We start from the raw sequence: 21,915 nt of genomic DNA on the forward strand, positions 1-21,915 counted from the left end.
TCATTTCCTGCCCACGAAATCCAGAGAGGGCAGAGGAAGAGAGGAGGGGTCCGAGAGGTATTTCCACCGGCGAAGCCCTGCCTGATTTTGGATCCGAACCGCAGGTAAGTAATCTTTTTGACCTATTATAGACTTGTTTCTAAAATAATTATGAATTAGAATAGATTTAGTTTTTGGATAGTGAAATATAGAATAGTAAACTTAGAATGACAGAACCTTATTATTATTGCAGCATAAGGCAATGGCTGTCTCCAATTCTATTGGATTTTCATGGACCGAAGAAAAATCTAGTATATTTCTTGACATCATGACACATCTTGTAATCAGTAAGAAGTTGGATCCATTAGCGGATGGTACGATAGAGATGGTATTGTCCAAATTAGTTGAGTTTAAAGATTTAACATTGTTTCGAGGTATTACAATGCAAGATTTAAAGGAACACCAGTTAGAACGTCGGAAGATATATATGAGGGTATGTGAACTAGCGAATCATCCTTATGTTATTGGATTCTTACAAACTAATTGTAAGATATGGATACGGCCAGAAGTGTATGAGATGCACATTAAGGTAACTCTTATTTAGTTCTAATCACGTCCGTTATTTGTAATCCATATTTACAAAATAGTAAAAGTATTGTGTAATTATATGCTAGGATTACCCCGACGACATGGAGTTGATTAATAAATCGATACCAAATTTCCGTAAATTGGTATGTATCTTTGGTTGACTTATGCCGCAAACTAGACGAAGGAGGTGGATAAGATCTTCGGGTGATAGTACATGGCCTGCGCAAGAACAGATGCCCGGAGGTTCGTCGAGTCATGATGCAGCACCTCAACCACCAACTTGTGTTAACTGGAATGACGACATGGATGACTTCATGCCCCCGAAACCATGGCCTCCAACACATGATGTTCCTCCCCCTTTACATGAACCTAGAATCAGAAAAGAGACAAAGGGAAAGACAAGAGGTTCATCAAGTCATGTTGCAGCACCTGCAGCACAAACTTGTGTTAACTGGGATGACGACATGGATGACTTCATGCCCCCCAAACCATGGCCTTCAACACATGATGTTCCTCCCCCTTTACATGAACGTAAATCCGGAAAAGAGAGAAAGGGAAAGGCAAGAGGTTCGTCGAGCCATACTACACCACCTGCAGCACCACCATCTGTCAACTGGGATGACGGCCTAGATGATTTCATGTCATGATCTATAACATATAATGTTCATCGGTTTAAGATGTATTCGCATTTAATATTATTAATGTTGTATTATGCTTGTATGTATGTCTCGTACCTAACTTTGCATTCACTGGACATGTACATAATGTCGAGTTTGAATCGTACTTAGTCGTAATGGAGCATCGAAGTATAAACATACCATCTATTGTATGTAATGGAAAATACGAGAGTGATAAGAGGCGAACGTTGAAGTGTATAAATAAGCGGTCCACAGCTATCTCATTACAAATAAACATCAGAGATACAAACATCAGATACAAACATCATAATACAACGATAATGAAACACACATCACACATGCAGTGGCATGGCAGAACCCGTTGCAAATTATGGTAAACAGATTCCGGACTAACCTAACATGTCTTAGGTAATTTAAAAAAAACAGAACAAACACAACGATGCAGCATGTCACTAGCACTAGGGTAGTCCTAGTAGCCGTACCCCCACGTAGCAAACTGCGTTGAGGCTTCTCCGCAGTATCCACCCATTGCAGGTGGTGCAGGCGGTGGTGCCGGAGGCGCAGGGCCCTTCTTCTTGTGACAGGGGCAGTTGCAGTAAGGAATAGTGCATGGTTCGTCCTGTGAGCCGGCAGCATTGCTGGTATCATCAACTTCATCGTATTTGTTACCCTCGCTCACTTCCTCATAATGGTTCACCTTGCATTCCAAATCAAAGATCTTTATCTGGAGGTACTCGATGAACTCCTGAACAGAATCAATTGGTGCCGGATCGACCCACCTAGTAAAACCACAGTTTTCTGGAGCATCGGAAGACTGCAAAACAAATTTCATGTAAGGTGTCTCATTGAATAAAAAGAAATAAAACAACCCAGTATTACCCATGCGTGTGGACATTTAAAGAAACGCCGACCGCCATCCATCCCGTCGGTGCACATCTGCACTAAGCAGTCCTCACCATGTCTGCATTTTGGCCACGGTTCTCTACGGTTATCGTATTGTCGAAGAGGAGTTTCATTGGTAAATTCACTCTTTTGCTATGGCGGAAACTCAAACACTGGTTCCGGAAAGGAATCAGGTCCAAGAGGCCCCTCCCATATTATGGGGTCTCCATTTCTTCCCCCTTTTCCTTTCCCAAAACCGTAGTAATTCTTCCCGCTAGACCCACCTCCAGACATTGGGTATAAAATGAGCTTTGGTGTTTGAGTGCTGCTGGGAGTTCACAAACTTCGGAGTATTTATAGGCGCACAATGGTCTGATACCCGGAGTGTGGAGTGTAAATGCACCTAAAAAGCCTACTTGATAACACAGTGAATATGCTAGATGACCTAACACTGAAAAGGCTAGATTCGATTCTCGAAATGACTACTCGATGCATCTCTGTGCATGCTGACTCACAGCACTGCATTGCGCCTACATTCCGCCTTCCCCACTACACGCCACAGACCTTCACTGTAGAATGACAGGTCCGTCGTCCTCACCAGAGAGACTGCTTTAAAGGTGAGCTGGTGTGGTAGCTGTGTTGTCACATCTTTTTGATATGGTGGAAGGGCACTGCTATTGGGTTGTCGTCTTTTGTCACGTATGTTTGGGCAAAGAATGCGACATTTGGGAAACCCGTGATCGCCGTGCTGAGCAGTAGCAACCTGTGATCTCCTACTCGCACCTAACTTGTCCTTCATTAAACCACATAACATATTACATTGAAGGTTTCATTCGTTAAAACCAAATTCGAGACAAATACATAATATACTTAGTTTCGTACACACAAATACATTGCAAGCTGTTACGTGCACAACTAGATGCGGCGAATTCTTGTAGGTGGAGCCGATCCATCCATGGGATTCCCGGAAGGTCCAGCCTCGGCAGCAGCAGTGGGTACTGAAAGTTGTGGGCACTTCTTGTAAGTGTGATCATCCGCTCCACATAAGTTGCAATGTTTTTCCCTCTTTTCAGCCTCCGACTCGTCCATTCCGTTCCGGATCCGACGTGTTTGCCGTCGGCCTATGCCCCGCTTCGTAGCTGCATCAGGGATGAGCATTGGATTGGGATTTTTTGAGTGAATGGGTCTAGAATACCGATGCCGTATATCTCATGGCAAGTCTGTGATGCGGCTTCTTTTGTGAAATATTGAGAAACATAGGACGCAGCATCTAACCCAGATACAGAACAAGCCGCGATGACATGGGAGCATGGTAAGTGATGCACCTTTGGCTTCTGACATCGGCAGAACACCCTCCCGTCAATGGTTATCAAAACTTCTTGAATTACCCTTTGTCTGCGGACACCCTGTCCGGTCCTGTCCCTGCATGATACCTCAAATCTTTGCTCCTTTGTGCCCATCGATATGACTGAGTGAAATCGAGACTTTTCAATTTTTTTCTCCATGTACTTATTGACCCTTCTGCAAAAATGCACTCCTGGATCATTAAGTAAGGGAGCGGCTCATGCGTATCGCTCTCTAAAATATCTTATACATCCATACATGATGAATTCAACAATGCCAACAAGAGGAAATCCACGAACACGACGCATTACCATATTGTAACATCCAGCATGGTTGGTCGTCTCGATCCCATAACGTCTCCCATCTGTGTCATACAGAAGTGACCACTTCTCTTTAGGAGCACCATCAATCCACTGTGAAAATGGCTTAGCATGTCCAACTAATGAATCTGTAGAACGTCTCCTGCTGGATGATGAGGCCTGGCTCTTAAGCAATTCAGCGCTCATGTCATCAATTATACCCCACAAAGCATCAAACTTCCTCTGCTGATTCTGAGTGCACAATCGCTTGAACAAATTCATCAGATCTTTATTCTTGAACCGCTCATAAAAGTTAGCAGCCATATGCCTCACACACCACCTATTGACAACATCTGGCCATATAGGACGTGAAGATTGACTATCTTCTTGGAGCTGCCTTATAGCTGCAAGTAGACCTGCATGTCTATCACTGATAAGTCAAACATTAGGCCTTCCAGCAACAACGTGAATCTTCAGACGTTGAAGAAACCAGTACCAGCTTTCTGTGTTCTCATTCTCAACAAAGGCAAAGGCGATGGGAACTATCTGCTTATTGCAATCAATTCCGATTGCCGTCAATATTGTTCCCTTATATTTCCCTGTCAGGAAAGTGCCGTCAATACACAGAACAGGAAGGCAGTAAATGAATGCCCTCACACATGCTCCAATGCAGAAGAAAGCTCGCAGCAGAATGCTTGGCCCCCCTGACAAGCTCGGTACACTGTATGTATCAAAAGCACTTCCAGGATTTCTGTGCACAATAGCTTCAAGCATACGAGGTAGGTTGTCATATGATGCTTCATAAGTGCCAAACCTCATCTCAAATACTTTTTGTTTAGCCCGCCAAGCCTTTGCATAGCTGATCACATACTGGAAATTTTGTTCAATGTCCCTAATTATCAATGCAGGCTCATAATCCATTTTGTCAAGAATCACCCCATACATCTTCTTAGCCACGAAAGTTGATGTGATATTACGATGATGTCCCACAACACCTGTCAATCTACAAGTATGTGGTGTAACAATTGAACATTCCCAGTGTGTCTTGAACTTTCCCTTATATGCATGCACTCGCCATGTACAGTCTCTATCTGCACACCTCACCTCGTATTCTTTGCTGCTAGACTTCAGTACTCTGAATTCCTTCCTCAGAGATACAGCCCAGAGTTTCACAACATCCTTCACATCCTCAATGGTACGATACTTTGCCCCTTGTATGACCTCATTCACTCTGTATTCAAACTCTGGACATCTAATATCTTGTACCACTGGATTACCAAAACCCTCTTTACGCCATTCACCTAACACTGGGAAGCGCTCATCGTCCTCATCGTCCGATGAGTCCCCACATTGCTCTATTATTTGTGCATCCTGGTCTTCTTTCTCCATGTCCTCCACAATTCCAGGTATCCGCTCGCCTTCATCTGCTAAACCTTGTGGTTGTAGTTGTGGTTCTTGTTCTGGAGCTTGCATGTTCTCTTCTTCTTTATCCTCTTCCATCTCTTCATTGCAGTCAGATGTTGTGTGTGTTGACCCTTCACCTAAATCACCGGTCTTCTGGTGAATCTGAATTACCATTGCGAGAGGCCACCCACTTTCAAGAGCTGCGTGCATGTAATGTTGCCATTCTTCCGTACTACTTATATGCGTCAACTCCCAGAAATCTCCATTAGCTTCCCAGGAAGTCAAGGTATGAACCATAAGCAAATGGGTCTTTAAATTCACATTGAACATCTTGTGAAGACATTTCCGTATGGACTCAAAACTCCTCTCTAGGGGTTTGTCTAGACTGCACTGTCTTCTTTCCAATGCTGATAGATTTACTCCATAGGAATCATGAGTAATTCTATAGAAGTCACCGTTATGAACTTGAAATGTCACTTTGCTCGACATATCTGGCCATGCAAAGACTTCATTTTAGTTAATCTAATATCTACAAATATACTATGCCTTCAATTATAACCACTAATCCGAACCCTAAGTGATTACAATAATAAAAAATAATAATCATAAAATTATACATGCAAAAAAACTGGAATGACAAAGTTGAGAAATATTGGTTACCTGCGGTTTGGATCCAAAATCCTGCAGGGCTTCGCCGGTTTTTTTACCTCCCTCACCCCTCCTCTCTCCCTCTCCCCTCTCTGGATCTCGTGGGCACAAAATGAGGGCGCAGAGAAAAGTGGCGGAGTTTTATATTTGAGGAGGGAGCCTGCCGCCCCCCTGCCGGGCGGCAGGCCCCCTGCCGCCAACTGGTAGGGCGGCAGGCCCCTACCAAGGCCTGATTCGCAAATAAATTTTATTTTTGTTTACAAACAGGTCCCTACCGCCCGGCAGGGGGGCGGCAGGGGGCCTGCCGCCCCCCTGCCGGGCGGTAGGGGTATAGAACTGTAAATTTTAAAAACCAAAATATATTTCTGTAAAACATTTTTTTGAAAAATGTAAAAATAAAAAAACGCTGATTTTGACTCGACTGAAGACGTAATTATGTGGGCTTGGCCCACACAAGGGCCCCATCCCCGCCTCCAAACATGGGCCCTTTTCAAAGTGTGAAGGAAAACCGCGCGCATCTGCTCTGCATGAATGAAACTGAGATCTGGGCCCAATGATCTTTGGGCTGGATCAGTTCACATTTTCAGGTGATCTTTCCTACTAATCTCTCTTTCTTAACTTATTTTCTTGTCTAATCAAACTCAAGGGTGTTAATGTAATATGCACGCAGCGATCTAGTACGAGTTGGGTTCGAGCTCCAGCTGGGCTTCCTTTCCCGTGACGCCGCTTCACAGCTCGAGGGGAGGCGACGACGAGGAGTCAGCAGCGTTCTAGCTAGAGACCACGCGCGGCTGGGTGCTTGAGCTGGACTCCAAATCCACCATCCTAGGCTACGACGAGCCACCTCTGACGTCACGGACACGATCAGACCGCACCCCATCAGGTCAGAGTATCAGATCGCACCACCACCACAAGGGATCGAGACGCATCATCATCATCATCTGAAAACCGGCGAGGAGCTTCGCTTAGGCTCGACCGCGTGCTCCCAATTCTTTAACGCCGCCGAGCTGAGCCTGGCCAGATAGCGCGCGGCTACCCTGGAAGAAGAAATGGTCGCAATCCAAAAGTCAGAACGCCTAGGAGACACGAGCTGAAGCTGAAGAACACGAGCTCCACAATGCAAGCAGCCGTGTACGTGGATCTCGGTCTCTACTCGATCGATCTCTAGCGTGGCTATGCAAGTCTGAAAGCACCTAACCCTGACCCTGCATGCATATCCGGCCCACGTCACAGGAGTCGTCGTCCAAGCCAAGTGCCAGCCTGAGCCTCATCGTGTCCGCGGAGGCGCGGCGCGTGTGCCAGCGTGTGTTCCTGTCGTGACAATGCTGAATAACGAGCTAGAACCTACTCCATTTTCCGACGAGTTTAATCATCATCATGATATATACTCATCATGTGATATTAATTCATCATCATGATATATAATATTTTCCGACGCATTTGATTAAGCATCAATGTCACGTTGGATTCGTGTTCTTCCTCTTTTTTATGAATGTCCGATCCCGTACTTTCCTCACGCGAAAAACAAGTTCGAGAATTTTCATGCTGAACCACACTCTAAATTTTTGGCCCTAGAAGTACTCTTTTTCTTTTCGTACGGAAAAGGTACTCCTCCTCTCTTGTACCGTAGATTCTTTACCGTTTTACCGAAGTCTGTACCCTTAAATCCTCGAACGAGAAAATTGCATATTTGGGACTTCAAACGTTGCGCAAATAAAAATTATACACAACCCGAATTTTTAGCAGGGGCAAAAGTGACATTTCTCATGCCCAAGTATTTTTCTTCTGTAGATCTCGATTTTACAAACCTAACAAAAATTATTTTACATTTTTATCATTTTTCTGCAATTTATAAAGCATTTAAGTAAATTCAGCTGAAATAACCAAAAATAAAAACATTAAAAGGGGGCTGACAGCCGAGCCCCACCCGCCAGTGGGAGCCCAACTCCCAGTCGCCCCTCCTCCTCCCCTACTTCGCCCGCTCGGCCGGCACGCGGCCAGGCGGGCCCGCGGCGGCGCGGCACTGGCCTCTGCCGGCGGCGGCCGGCCGGCGACGTGGCAGGGCCGAGCTGCGGCCGGGGTGCGGGGCGGGCGGCGACCGCGCGGGGCGCGCGTGGCGCGGCCCAGAGGCGCGCGCAAGACGGCCCGCGGTGGCGCCATGGCAAGGCGGCGGTGCGCGGCGTTTCCCTGCCGGTGGGGTCGGACCGGCGGCGTGGCGGGGTGGGCGGCGGCCAGGGGGCCCAGGCGGCCCTGAGGCTCGCGGCGGCGCACTGCGAGCGCGCGCAGGGGAGCCCCGCGGCGTGCGCCGGCGGTGGCACGCGGTGGCCACAGCGGCGCGTCGGCGTTCCGACGCCGGCGGCCGCGGAATCAAGTGGGGAAGAGGTCGGGAAGGATGAGTAGGGCATGGGGAAGCTTACGGAGCGCTCGATTCGGGCGGAGGTGGACCGAAGGGGGTCGTCGGCGTGAGGGCGGAGCTCGGGGCGGACGGCGATGGCGGATGGCGGTCTGCGGGCTCGATTCGGCCGGCGTAGGGCACGGCCGAGCTCGGGGTGGTGTGGAGTGGGTGCGGGGTGAGGTCGCGCGGCGCTGGGCGCGAGAGGACGAGGTGGGACGGCGAGGGGTGGTCGGCGCAGACGTCGACGGCGAGCTCTGCTCGACCTGGCTCCGCGCGAGCTCGAGGATGGAGATGAAAGGGAGGAGAAACGAGAGACAGCACTGGAACGAGATAACCTTGAGCGGTGTCGGTCGAGCGGAGCGGCGGTCAACGCATGGAGGCGCTCGCCGGCGTCCAGACGCCGGTATGGGGCGGTGGGCGTGCATAGTGAAGAACAGGGAGGAACAGTGACACATGTTGACTGATTTTGACTCGTGTTTGACCCTCCAAAACTCAAATTTTGATATAGGAACTTGAAATTTGGCCAAAATAGAAGTTGTAGAGGAAGAGAAGATCTACAACTTTTATTTTGGGCGAAAGTTGATTTGAAGCTCGGATCATCGAGAAAAACGGGGTCAAACATGGCTAAAACGATGTTTACTATGCGAACACGATTAACACTAATGACGCGGTTAAGCCACAATTAGCGATTAAACACAATATTAGCGTAACAATTAACACCAGAGTGTTACAGCCACGATCTATTGACAGTTATGGAGCCAGCATCCCACGCGCAGAGCATACCACCAGAAGCGCCGACCGAGTTAGCAGTGACATGGGTGCTAAGACGAGAAGGGAGGAAGGAGTTGCGCTTCACGACTAAAAGGAGCAGTGGGGAGCTTGGTTTCTTGCAGGAAGGCAAGAGACGGTCGAGAAGTAACCAGCTCGGCAAGCACATTCCGGCAGCGTTCATCCTGGCCAAGTCCACGAACGTTCCAAGATAAAAGGGAGAGCTTGAGGTTATTCATGTAAGCGTAGGTGCACCACAGCAAAACAACAACAGCAAAACAACGTGAGCAGCAACAAGTTACACCGGCTTGCTCTACGCCGGGACACAAACCACAACCGACAACTACGGGTAAAGGGCAAACACAAATTACACCGGCTGAGCCCAAGCCGGGACCCCAACAACAACCAAAGCCGAACGCAATCGGCACTAAGACAACAGCAACATAAACACAACAACCAGGAGAGGCAGCTACTGCAAGAGGAGCCGGCACCTAGGCTCCCTCGAGGACACAGCAAGTGGAGGCTAAGCATCTAGGGGAGCATCCTCCTCAACCTCAGAGAGGTTGGATAGGCCGCAGGCCCTGCCGAGGTAGAGAAGATGGCGGCGAGTGACGCGTGGAGGCGGTGGGCGCTGCAAGACCTCAGACTCCTCGATCGCTTCCTTCAGGCGAGCAGAAGCACGGGAGAGGTCGAGCTTCGCAGCCTGGACGCGCGTGGCCTTCGACGTCGCCTCCTCGTAGAATGGGTGCTCCTTCGCCGCCAACCTCCGGCTGCGGCAGATCCTGGACGCGCTGTCCACCACGCGTTTGCGGCGAACGTGGCGGCGTCGAGCAGCGACCTCGTGCTCCTCCTCTACGATGAGGTCACGGAGGGAGGGCGCCGGCTGGAGCGTGGGGCCCGACAACTCCACACCCCCGGCACCATCCCCCTCAGTGTCGTTGGAGGGAGAAGGACTAGGCAGGCGGGGGGGAGGGAGGTCGCGCACCACGATCCGAGGGAGCCCAGCCAGAGCAACGGTGCGCGCCAGATCGTTGAAGGCACCGGTTGCCAGGGCCCCCAGCAGGAACCCCGGGCCCAGCAGGGAACCGAGGGTCAGGCACGGAGAGTGGCGGCGGCCTCCAGGAGTGGACCCCATCTTGGCGTGGCAGGAGGATGAGGGCCCACCAGTCCTAGAGGGCCCCGAGCGAGGAAAGCGAGTCGTGGGCGCAGGACTCCAGGCTCGCGGCGCCCGCGGCGCGCCACGCGGCATGCCAGGAGCACCACCCCCACCTGAGTTGGAGAAGTCGTGGTCGTGGGGGGTGGAGCACCAGGCGGGTGTTCCCAGCAGTTGACCACCCGAAGCGTCGCGATCCCGGCCAGTCCCCCGTTGCGGTTGTGCACGATCATGTATTGGGGGACAGGCCGGCCGGCATCCACCAGGACGACCACACGGACCGCCGAGTAATCGGCGATCCCACCGCCAACCAGCTCATCAACAACAACAAGACAGCTCTGATCAATGCAGCAAACCTGGCCGAGGGCCGAGAAGGCCGTGTCAATCCGCTCTGGAGCCCAGTTCTCAGGCGGGAGGTTGGTGACCGCGAGCTCGACGCGCCGGCGGTAGTGGAAGATGAAGCGGAACTCGGCGTCCTCGTGGCGGACGAGGCGCAGGATGCGGCCACCCATCTCGATGGAGCCAAGCCGGAGAGTAGCCTCACGGACGTCGCTGTTGCGGAAGACGACCATCATGGCGCCGTGGGAAGAAGGAGCCAGCCGGAGCCCCCCTCGACAACGGTCCAGCCTGATGAAGAGGCCAGGGTCGGCACACTCGGGCCCGACGAATGCATAGGCCAGCCTCCTGCTGGGCTCCATGTCCACGTCGGGCATGTGGACCTCGATGTAGTCGCTGCCAGGAACAGGGAGGTCGGGGGCGGCGACAGGAGCATCAGCGGGAACGAATGGAGTGGCGGCGCGCCAAGGATGGTGGTGGACGGAGCCGGCGTCGACGGGAGTAGGAGCGAATCGGACGGACCGAAGTCCGAGCCGATCCCCCCTTGGAAGACCTGGGGGAGCCCCAGACCTGGAGCGGCGATCCACGGTGGGGGAGCGCCAAGCTCGTGCTCCGTGGACAGTCCAGGAGGGAACCGGAGACGGCTCGCCACGAGGCGGCGACGCTAAGCCATCGCTCGGCAATGCGCTGGCTGACCGCCTCGTGAGCCGCCCCCAGAGGGACCGCGCCGGCGACCCCGCCATGCACCTCCTGCTCCGGTGGCCGTAGCGAAGGCAGTCGCGGCAGCGCACCGGATCCCGGCACGCCGCAGCAAGGTGGTCGGTTCCAAGGCACCGAAAGCACTGGGTGATGGGTGGAGGCAAAGAGCGAGTGCGTTTGAGCGTGGCCCGGCGAGGTCCATTTAAGGACGGGGCAGGCGGGGAGAGAAGCACCTCAAGATAGGTTCGTGCGCTAGCCTGAGCGCAGGGGGATGTCGTCGCCATGAAGTCCTCCCGAGGTTGACACTCGTTCAGCGGGAGAGGTGACGGGCCATGGCTCGCCGATTTCAAGCGCGGCGTGGGCTGAGGTGACCCGACGAGCGGCGGCATTGAACTCACACAGCCAGCAGGAGTTCGAGGACAAGAACTCCGGCAATCCATGGAGTCAGACTGAGGTGGGATTGTGTGAGGGCCCATGTTATCCCTGGAGTCAGAGGGAAGATTCATGGTGACGGAAAGAGCGGAACTGTCAGGCGTAGATGCACTGAGGCAGGTGGCGGGAGGTGGGGGAAATGAATGAGCAGTAGCCGGGCTCGTAGGCGGGCCAGTAGCCGGCCTAATGGGCCCGGCCCAAACGCCCGATTTTGAATTTTCCAGGGCGGCCTGACCGGCGCGCGCCGGCTCAGCCTCTTCACCGGCGACGGCAGGGTGAGAGGAACGGAAGGCAAGGGCTTCCTCCATGGTGGAGAACAGAGAAATGTTCAGCCGACCCAAGGAGCAGACGCCGGTGGCAACAATGAACTGAGCAACATTCGCGTTGCAGACCGAGAACCGAAAGATCCGGTCAGAGATCGCAAAGGTTGCGAAGCGCCAGGGAGGCGTGCTGAAGCAAAGGTTGAGCGCGTTGGCCACCTCCAGACGGGAGGGAGAGCTGGAGGAAGGACAGGCCCAAACCCAAACCCAAGCAGAGTTGCCAGGAACCCGGAGACAATGGAAGAGGAACAGAGCTTCGGCGCAAAAGAGCGTACCTTTGGGCCAATGACGGCAGTGGCGACCAGGAGGTGGCGTCAGGTTGGCGGGGGAGCTGGGCACAGGCGCCAACCTTGGTTGCCATCTCCGGTGAGCGGGGCGACGCCGAAGTGGTCTGGTGCCACGGGGATTCTTGCTGGTGGAGCGGCTTTGGAGTTCGCTGGCGGCAGGTTTGCGGCAAGGGAGGGGGCCGTGGCGCCGATGGGGACGAAAATGAGCAGGAGGGAGGCTGGGAGGGGGAGGAGGAGGAGGGGAGGGGATGTGGAGGAGAGCCGGGGGAAGGGCGGCGAGGTGGCGCGGGCGTCGCCGGGTTCGGAGTCGCCGTCGCCGTCGCCCGGAAGAGAGCTCCCCTCACCCATCAGCCCGCTCCCGTCAAGCTCCGGGTGGACGGTATCTCAAATACCGTCCAACCCCATGTCGGTGTTCCGTCGCCGTCGGCCGTCCGCCTCCGCTGCGCGCCCCTTCCGTCCAAGAAAGGATGATCACACCTTCTTCCATGGCCACGGCAGCAGGCAAGGAGTTCAGCAGAAGACCCCGCGCGCAGGGATCGGAGAGACGGGCGGCGTGGGCTACCGTGCAGCGATCTCTGACGGCCGATCTGCTGCCGCGCTCCGCTGCGTCATCAGGCGAGGACGACGACGAGTCCAAGCAGGGAGAGACGACAACGGCGGTGGCAGCGGAAGGGCGGAGGACGCCGGCGGTGGCAGCCCGAGTAACGCCTCTCCCGCGCCTGCCTTGGGGGTGAGCTGAGGAGGACGACCGTGTCGTTGACGTAGTCGACGCTCGATCTGGCGCCGCTCGTGCTTCATCTGACGGATGGCAGGGCCTCCAGGGGTGGACGGTGTTACGAATACCGTCCACCCCCTGTCCAGTGTTTCGCTCGCCGTCCACCCCTCATAGCCTGGGAGGCGGCCGCGGCAGGCGCTCGGCACCGTGCACGGCGGCGCGCGGCGGCCGGCGGCGCAAGTGTCCGCGAGCGCAGGGGGAGAAGAGCGGCGCGGCCTATCGATGATGGGCGACTTGCTGTCGTGCTCCGCCGAGCACGACAGGCGAGAACGGCGACGAGAGCTTCAAGGCGTGGCGTGGTCGGTGTCGGTGGCCACCAACGACAACTTCCTCCTCGCCATCTCCGTTGGCGCTTGCCATGTTCTCCATCACCGATACGCTGCTGGACGACCGTCGACACGTGCCTCTTCCGGAGCCGGAGCCGGATGGGCGGACGTCTCTTGCCCAGAACGGAAATGTTGGCGCTCTCGCCAGCCATCCACGATCCATCGACCTCTGGTGGCGCGGCGTTCCTGCTCTCCGTCCCCGAGCCTGACGGGGACAACACCCGTGGCATCAGAAGTAACGCTCTCCATCGTGAAACTCTGATGCGCCGCTGGACGGCCGTCAACACGCTCGCCCTGTCTTCGTGTTCGCCGCCGTGCGCCCACCCAGGACACGACGCGTCTGCGCGCTCGTCCGGCCGTCGTCCGTCGAGACTAGATTAACCCAGGTGCGCTGCTACGTCGTGCTCTGGCGATGGCCACAAACTCCGGCGAGTGCGACACGGCTCCCCGTCGGGGCTGAACAAGAGTGCAAGGTCAGCTCCTCGCGCAGCAATTCGTAGCATCTATGCAGTTCTTCGACAAAATACTGAAGATCCTTCGAGTTCTCGCTTGCTTCCTTGGGTGAAACTGTGACAGGCAGCAGTGGATGGCCGACGAGCAGCCGGGCACAGGGCACTCGCCGGCGAGCCCGAGGAACGCCCCGCCCCTGCTTGACGAGGACGACCGGGACGCTGACTTGCGGTCCATGCTCGATCTGGGCTGCTCGTTTCTGATCCAACAGCTTCCAGGGACCCCAGGGATGGACGGTATCTCAAATACCGTCCACCCCCAGCATGGTGTTCCGTCGGTCGTCCGCCTCCCACGCAAGGGATCGCACCTCCTTCCATGGCCACGGCAGCAGGCAAGGCGTAAAGGAACGGAGCTAGGGCCGGAGATGAGCAGGAGACCTGCGCCGCGCGCGCAGGGATCGGAGAGACGGGCGGCGCGGGCTACCGTGCAGGGATCTCTGACGGCCGATCGACCTGCTGCCGCGCTTCGATCCGCTGCGTCATCAGGCGAGGACGGCGACGAGTCCAAGCAGGGAGAGACTACGGTGGCCATGGCAGCGGACGGGCGGAGCACGACGGCGGCGGCATGGCTGGCGTCCCGAGCAACTCCGCGTGAAGCTAGCTCTCCCGCGCGGCCGCGCCTGCCTTAGGAGTGAGTAAGGAGGACGACAGAGTCGTACGTTGACGCAGTCTATGCCCGATCTGGGACACTCGTTCTTGATCTGACGGACGGAAGGGCCCCAGGGGTGGACGGTGTTTCAAATACCGTCCACCCCTGGTCGCTGTTCCGCTCGCCGTCCGCCCCTCATCGTCACGCCGGACCTCCGCGGCGGCACGGGAGCATACCAGCTTGCACTGCACCGGCCATAGTCACACATGTAACACCCCGCATACTTCGGGAATTTGCCCGGATACTCCGGATCTCTCCGGCTTTATTTACTCATGCGCTCTTCTCTCTCCCTCATTTCCTTCCCCCTCCTGCTCGAACTGAGTCGAGCTGAGCTCGCCTCCGCCGCCGCCCCGGCCATCTCCAGCCGCCGTTCGTCGAGCTCTTTCCACACCTCCACAACCTTGTCCTACACCTCCTCCACACCTCCCCATGCCTCACTCGAGCTCTTTCCCGCCGGAATCGACGTCCCTACCGCCGACCACCATGTGAGCATTACTCGAGCTCTGCCCCTTCACGTAGATCCGCTCCTCTGGCCCTCCTCCGCCCAAATTGACCACACAAATGAGTTTGTGGTGAGCTCCTCCACCTTCCCCCGGCCTTTTCTCCGTTGCTCCGTGCGCCGCACGCGCCGCCGTTCACCATGAGCACGTAAGGTTGACTGCTTTTAGGTATACTCAGAGACTCCAGGTATAAGCCCGGATACTCCGGATTTGGAACACTCTGGGGAAAACTCCGGGTATAAGCCCGGATACTCCGGACTTGGGGGTCCGGACACTCCGGATAATGGCCCGGATATTCCGAATATATATATCCGGTGTTGCACTATATTGAGTATGTTCATCACTAGGATCTACTTGTGGTCTACTTTAGTTAATTCATTTTGCTAGTAGCAAAGTTAAGGGTGAGGGCCCTTTGTTCATTTGACGTAAACTTATAGATTGCCTAACAAATCAAGGAAAAATCCTAAAAATACAAAACTAGCTTTGTTAGATTGGTTACGTCTATATCTACATGAAAAAATTGTTTATTCTTGTGAATTATCCTTTACATGGGAAAATTGTTTATTTTTGTGAATTGTTCTTTTTGACCCTTGTTAGAAGTTAAATGGTGTTTAGACTTATTTAAGTTGTTTATGTCAATCTATTAGTCTGAAAATTGTAAAATTTAGGCAGAAGTTTGATTTAGTCATGTGTAGTCTACCGTAAAAGTTTCATGTTTAGAAAACATAGTTTGAGGTGTTAGTTGATTTATCCATGTGTTAGTATATTTAGAAGTTAAGGGATAGTTTACAATTAAGAAGAGTCATGTTAAATTAAATTAGAAAACTATACCAGTGTTTTAGGACTTAACGGGAGTTTAATTTTCGGCCGGCCGGTCTGACCGGTAGTGTAGCCAGTATTAGTATAGGACCGGTCTGACCGGTCTGGGACACCGGTCTGACCGGTAGTAGTAGTCCAGAAACTCCGGGCATATATCCGGAGTCTCCGAATGTATAGGTTTGTAGTGTTTTAATTGTTGAGTTGTCCTACTTAGGCGTACCTAGATAATTTTAGTAATAATAATTAATTTCTTATATAAAAAGTAATGTTTAATATGAATTGTTCCTAAACTAGCTTTGTTTCCAAATCAATTAAGGGGTCTTTTAAAATAATTTTTTAGGATTTATTAACTATTTTAGCTTCCTATATATATATATATCATATACTGCAACCTCGATCCTCACCATGCAGCACCATATTTCTTGTGCATTAATTGGCATTCCATATGCATTCATATAGTACCCGTGGTGAGAACATTGTCCACGAATGGATCGTGAAGCCCAGGATCGGCGAAGCAGGATTGAGAAGGAATTCGTGAAGACCCGGCCCAATGGTCGGAATGGCCCAAGGTCTTGCTAGAATTAACACTAACTTAGTGTTACCCTCAGGCAAGCCCCGGTGCACATCCTACTATTTTAAATTATGTCACATATATATGTCTCTAATAATTGTGCATTAAGTTTATGAATTGTTTGAAACCTTAGTTGCATGATCCCTAAGTTTTCTTGGGTCTTATACTAGTATGAATAGGTCGTTAGTGTTTTGAGAGAAAAATCACACAAGATTCACTATGCGTGGGAAATAAAGAAGCGGGCGTGTCAGTGTATATAGAAAAACACAAAAGAAACAAAAGACAGGGAACACAAGTTTTATTCATATTTTAAAAATACAAATACATGTTCCCTTATACAAGTGAAAATTGCATATTTGGGACTTCAAACGTTGCGCTTCGCAGTTTTGCCATTCCAAACTTCGTCTTCGTAAAAACGGGACTCCAAACGTTAGACACTTGATTATACTGTCATTTGGAGTATTTTCTCTCTTTTCTTTTTCTTTCTCTTGTATTTGGGAGGGTGAAATGCCCCTTTTGCCCCTCTGTATTTGCGTGAGCCTCTACACGAATCGTCTTGTCGCTGATCGATCCTATCGGCTATCGCGCTCCTGTCTCTCCTATCGCACGCAACCCTAGTCCAGGGGCGGCGGCCACTGCACCACCGACCGGCGGCACCCCACTGCCAGGTAGCGCAGCAGCATGCAGCTCGCCGCCCTTGACGGGCTCCCGGCCCCGCCAGCTGTGCTGCAAGGCAGCGGCGACCTGGCTGCGCTGGGCGTGGCCCCGCCTGCCCCGGATGACAGCGGTGCAGGCGTGCAGCAGGCAGGTTGCGGTGCTGCCCCTGCCGTGGCCGTGCAGCAGGCAGCCGGGATGACCGGCGCCGCCCCTGGCAGGCAGGCTGCTGCCGATGCCGCGCAGCAGGCCTGGCTACCGCTGCTAGTTTGATAGCCATGAAACAAAATAACAGCTATTCTCGATTTGCTTGCGTATGGTTTTGGTCTGTGCCTATGGATGTCTCCCGTGCTGTACTTTGGGGCACCCAAGAACATGAAATGCTTACAGTTTACAAGCGAGACCAACACATCTGTGCTGAGTTCTGACTGCAAGAGAAAACGTTGTACAAGATCAGACTTATTGCCGGCGTGCTGGCAACAGCGTAAGTTATTCGAATACATAACATGGTTGGGCCACCACCGCCGTTATTTTGATCCATGAAAAAATATTCTGGACATTAAAATGTGCCAAAAAATTCTGAGCACAATAATAAACACAACTAGGTGATTCCCTGCGCGTTGCTGCGGAACTTGAAACATAGAAAGAAAATTATTTTAGCTAAATAAAAGATTAACGACAAAATAACACTCGTAAAGTATGAGACATTTTTTTCTTTTTATTTCTTTATACTTTTTCTCTCTTATTTATTTTTTCCTATTTATTTTCTCTACCTTTTTCTTTTCTCCTTTCTTTTCTTCTTCTTTTTCTCCCTTTAATCCTTATCCTTGTATTCTTATTATTATATTATTCGTTGCCCACCTCTTTTCCTCCTCATCAGAAAACCATAAAAAAAGAGATTGAAAACCAAACACCTTGAAGATGAGCGTAAACACCACCGAAGACCTTTCATCTCCTTTTTCCTAGATGTTGCTCTGGTTCGGGAGCGGACGGCGGGTATAGAGGTTGCAGCCCTGTAGCATGGCAGTGGCATTATCGAAGATGAAGTCAATGGTGCCCTTAGCCTTAGCTACAGTCGTGCCAAGTAGGGCAGGACATGCCGGAGGTGGAGTAGAGTTATTTAAACTCGATTGCAGGGGTGATCTTTGGGTTTCTTCGTATTGCTGTGACGGCCTTTGGTTTTCTTCAGCTCATTTCAGGTATGTTTGTTGTGGTGGAGGAATTATTTGCGCTAGAATTGATGTCTTACAATAGTGACTTGCGGTTGTGCACAGAAAATCGGTAGAAGGCATAAATAAAAGGTCCTAGTGGATGATGACGTGGATAGCTTGCATGTTGAAAGAAATAGAATTAATGACTCTTGGTCCTAGTGGATGATGACATGGATAGCTTGCATGTTGAGAGAAATAGAGTTAATGACTCTTAGTGGGGACTAACTTTATAGGTATTATAGATAACCATGATTTATCACAAATTTCATGAATTTAAAGTAGACAAGTTTATCTCACATAACCTTAATTTTAATATAGAAGAGTTTCATATGATATGAAATAAAATATAATTTTACATCTCATACTATGGCGACAAAATATTCTGAGCACAAAAACTATTGGCTACTATTCATCCAACATGCTCCGCTGTCGGCCGGGGCAGGCGTGGCCACGCCCAGCGCAGCCAGGTCGCCGCTGCCTTGCGGCACAGCCGGCGGGGCCGGAAGCCCATCAAGGGCGGCGAGCTGCATGTTGCTGCACTACCTGGCAGTGGGGTGCCGCCGGTCGGTGGTGCAGTGGCCGCCGCCCCTGTACTAGGGTTGCGTGCGATAGGAGAGACAGGAGCGTGATAGCCGATAGGATCGATCAGCGACAAGACGATTCGTGTAGAGGTTCACGCAAATACAGAGGGGCAAAAAGGGGCATTTCACCCTCCCAAATACAAGAGAAAGAAAAAGAAAAGAGAGAAAATACTCCAAATGGCAGTATAATCAAGTGTCTAACGTTTGGAGTCCTGTTTTTACGAAGATAATATTTGGAATGGCAAAACTGCGAAGCGCAACGATTGGAGTCCCAAATATGCAATTTTTCTCTCGAACCAGTAGATTAGATCCAGCACAGGCGCAGCCAAGAGCCAACCAGCCCTATCCTGCCTTGGTCCTGAGCACCAATGCGGCCAGCAAAACTGACGAGGGGATCCAGGAGGATCTCGGCAGTGGGCGCAGGGCCGACCTCCCTCGGGAGCCGCGAACACGGTTTCCCAGGCCCCAGCCCCTGGACCACCACCACCAACACACGCCGCGCGCCCGCGCCGATGCAGGGTGCGGGAATCTCGCCGCGACTCCCGTACCCGCATTCCACTGCGCCGCCGGCCGGCCGACTAGGCCGCTTGCCTAGCCCAATCGGACGGCAGCGCCCGCTCCTGCTGCCTTCATGTGCCAGGCATGTTCCGCGCCCCATACAAAAGTGCGGCCGTGGGTGTCGCGCAGCTGAATTCCTACATTCTAGGCTGTAGCCTCTACACCGCATAGGAATAGGATCGTTGTATCTTTCAGTGTGTGCGTGCCTGCAGATACATTTCGGGTGCAGGTGACACTTGACAAAACTTCTAGTGGATCCTCAAGCTCTAAGAGCAAAGCTTATAAGCGCGCCGACCGCCGGCTGCAAGAAGGACCCGATGGTGGCGGACCCCACTAGTTTTTAATGCCCAGCACCATGCTCCAGCCAATAGAAGCTGGCAAATGCCTCTCCGCCCGCTGTCAGTCGACGTTTCACGAGTCGCCCGTATCTACTTTCTCTCTCTCCACGTAGGACTCTACGCTGGCTTCCAGCCACTCACTATACTTGCTCTAAACAGTTCCGCTACGGTACAAGGAAATGCTTCCTGCAACAGCATTGCCGCAAGGAAGGGAAGGAACATGGTCATGAGTCACCACCTAACATGGCCACCCCATGCATTTCACTCTAATAAGAGTATATGGCCAGCGGCCAGCCAAAGTTACCGCCAACTTGATGGTGAATCTTTTGTGTCTCAAGGCATCAGCTCTGCAGGCAACTTGCGCGTCCCAGCATTATTTTGTGACGTGGATGAACTTAAGTACTCTCCGACGCCAGTACCGGCACTGTTTATATTTGCAACTCTCAAGCCCTGTTTGGTTGGTGAAAAGTTGTTGGTTTTGGTACTGTATCACATTTCGTTGTTACTTGATAAATAATATCCAATTATGGACTAATTAGAATTAAAATATTCATCTCGTGCTAATCAATTAGACTGTGTAATTAGTTATTTTTTTAACTGTATTTAATGCTCCATGCATGTGTCCGAACATTCAATGTGACAGGTACTATAGATTTTTTTTGGAACTAAACAGGGCGAACTGAGCACGGATTAAAAATGTACAGCGAGCAAAACCATATCAAGTCGGCCGTGGGTCGACCTCTGTGCCGTCTTATTGTCCTGTCTACCTCTAAGCTAAACTATCAGACAAATTGGCGGCGAGCTAAATGCATTTAAACATTTCCCGTACGAGCACAATACTATCACCATGCATGTTTGTTTAGGTCCTGTTTAGTTGCCTTCAAAATTTCAAAATTTTACAAAATTTCCCATCACATCAAATGTTTTAACGTATGCATGAAATATTAAATATTGTTAAACAAAATAACTAATTATACAATTTGTCTATAATTTACGAGACGAATTTTTTGAGCCTAATTAACCTATGACGAGATAATAATTACTAAATATAAACGAAAGTGTTACAGTACTTTATACCAAAAAAATACGCATCTAAACAAGACCTTAATCTAAGGCAAAACAAAAGGGTTCAGTACGACGACTGCCTGCATGGGAGTCAGTGTTCAGCGCACCCGGCGCAGTGGCGAGTGCTTGCTTTCTCCGTGGCGCCAACTCAGCCCTGCTCATTTTGACCATTTTTAATCTGATGTGATTAGATTAAATAATACTGCTCGGATTTGTCATGCATGCAAGAGGCGGCTGTCTGTCTTGTCCCTTTCGCCGATCTTATATTCAGCTCCGGGGTTGTAGGATCCATAAGCATGATGCCCCGTGCCGAATGTGTACCTCCTTTTCACTAGTTAATGCTTAATGGAGTGGTACCTTCACAAGTAGTGGTGTCATCCCTAGCTGTCCAGTTCAAACTTTTTTATTTTGTGGAAAGAATAATATGCTTAATGCTTCCAAGACAAGCTTGGCAGAGTAGCTAAAGGTTGTACGAAATGAAAATAATCCTCGTTAAAGTTACTGGGGGTAAAAAAGATCTTTAACAGCCCTGGTAATCTGGTTGTAATCTCTGCCCCCTGGAGTCGCTCAAGGGCTGCTGCCCCTCTCGCCGTACTATCCGTGCCCCCCCCCCCCCCCCCCCCCCCCGGGAGTCATCGGTTGGGCGCCGCTAGGGGCAGGGCCTGTGCTGCGCGTGGCAGCCCGTGTTCCCCGGCGTCGCCAGTTGCCTCGGCCCCACAAGTCAGCCCCCGCCGCAAGCTCTATCGGCCCACACGTCAGCGTCCCGCGCCACTCCACGCTCGACAGCAGACGGGTGGGTCCACGGGCTCGTCGTGTGCCCGGAAGCTGCGCGCTCCGCCTCACGTGCGCGCACCAACCAACCCCTGCTGTCCACAGCAACACAGCACCAAGTTTGTTCGTGGACGCCACCGAAATATTCCAAGATTCGAATCTGCGTGGGCCCACGACGCGGGCCTCTCTTTTTTTCCCCCAGCTCCTATGCGTCATCTCAACGTTAGATTCCAAGATGCATGATGGATACACCCCTATTTGTCCTGCTGCGGAGGACTGTATTTCTCTCTGCAGAGGCACGATGCACGCCACACACAAGGATTTTAGAAGGATAATCGGCTTGGAGGTCCCGGTACTTGATGTGCTAGTTTTTGTTGCTGTTCTCCAATGCCAAGCTGGCGACGTATTTTAGGTAA

The sequence above is a fragment of the Panicum virgatum genome, chromosome 7K, assembly GCF_016808335.1.
Source record: "Panicum virgatum strain AP13 chromosome 7K, P.virgatum_v5, whole genome shotgun sequence".
Classification (NCBI taxonomy): Eukaryota; Viridiplantae; Streptophyta; class Magnoliopsida; order Poales; family Poaceae; genus Panicum; species Panicum virgatum.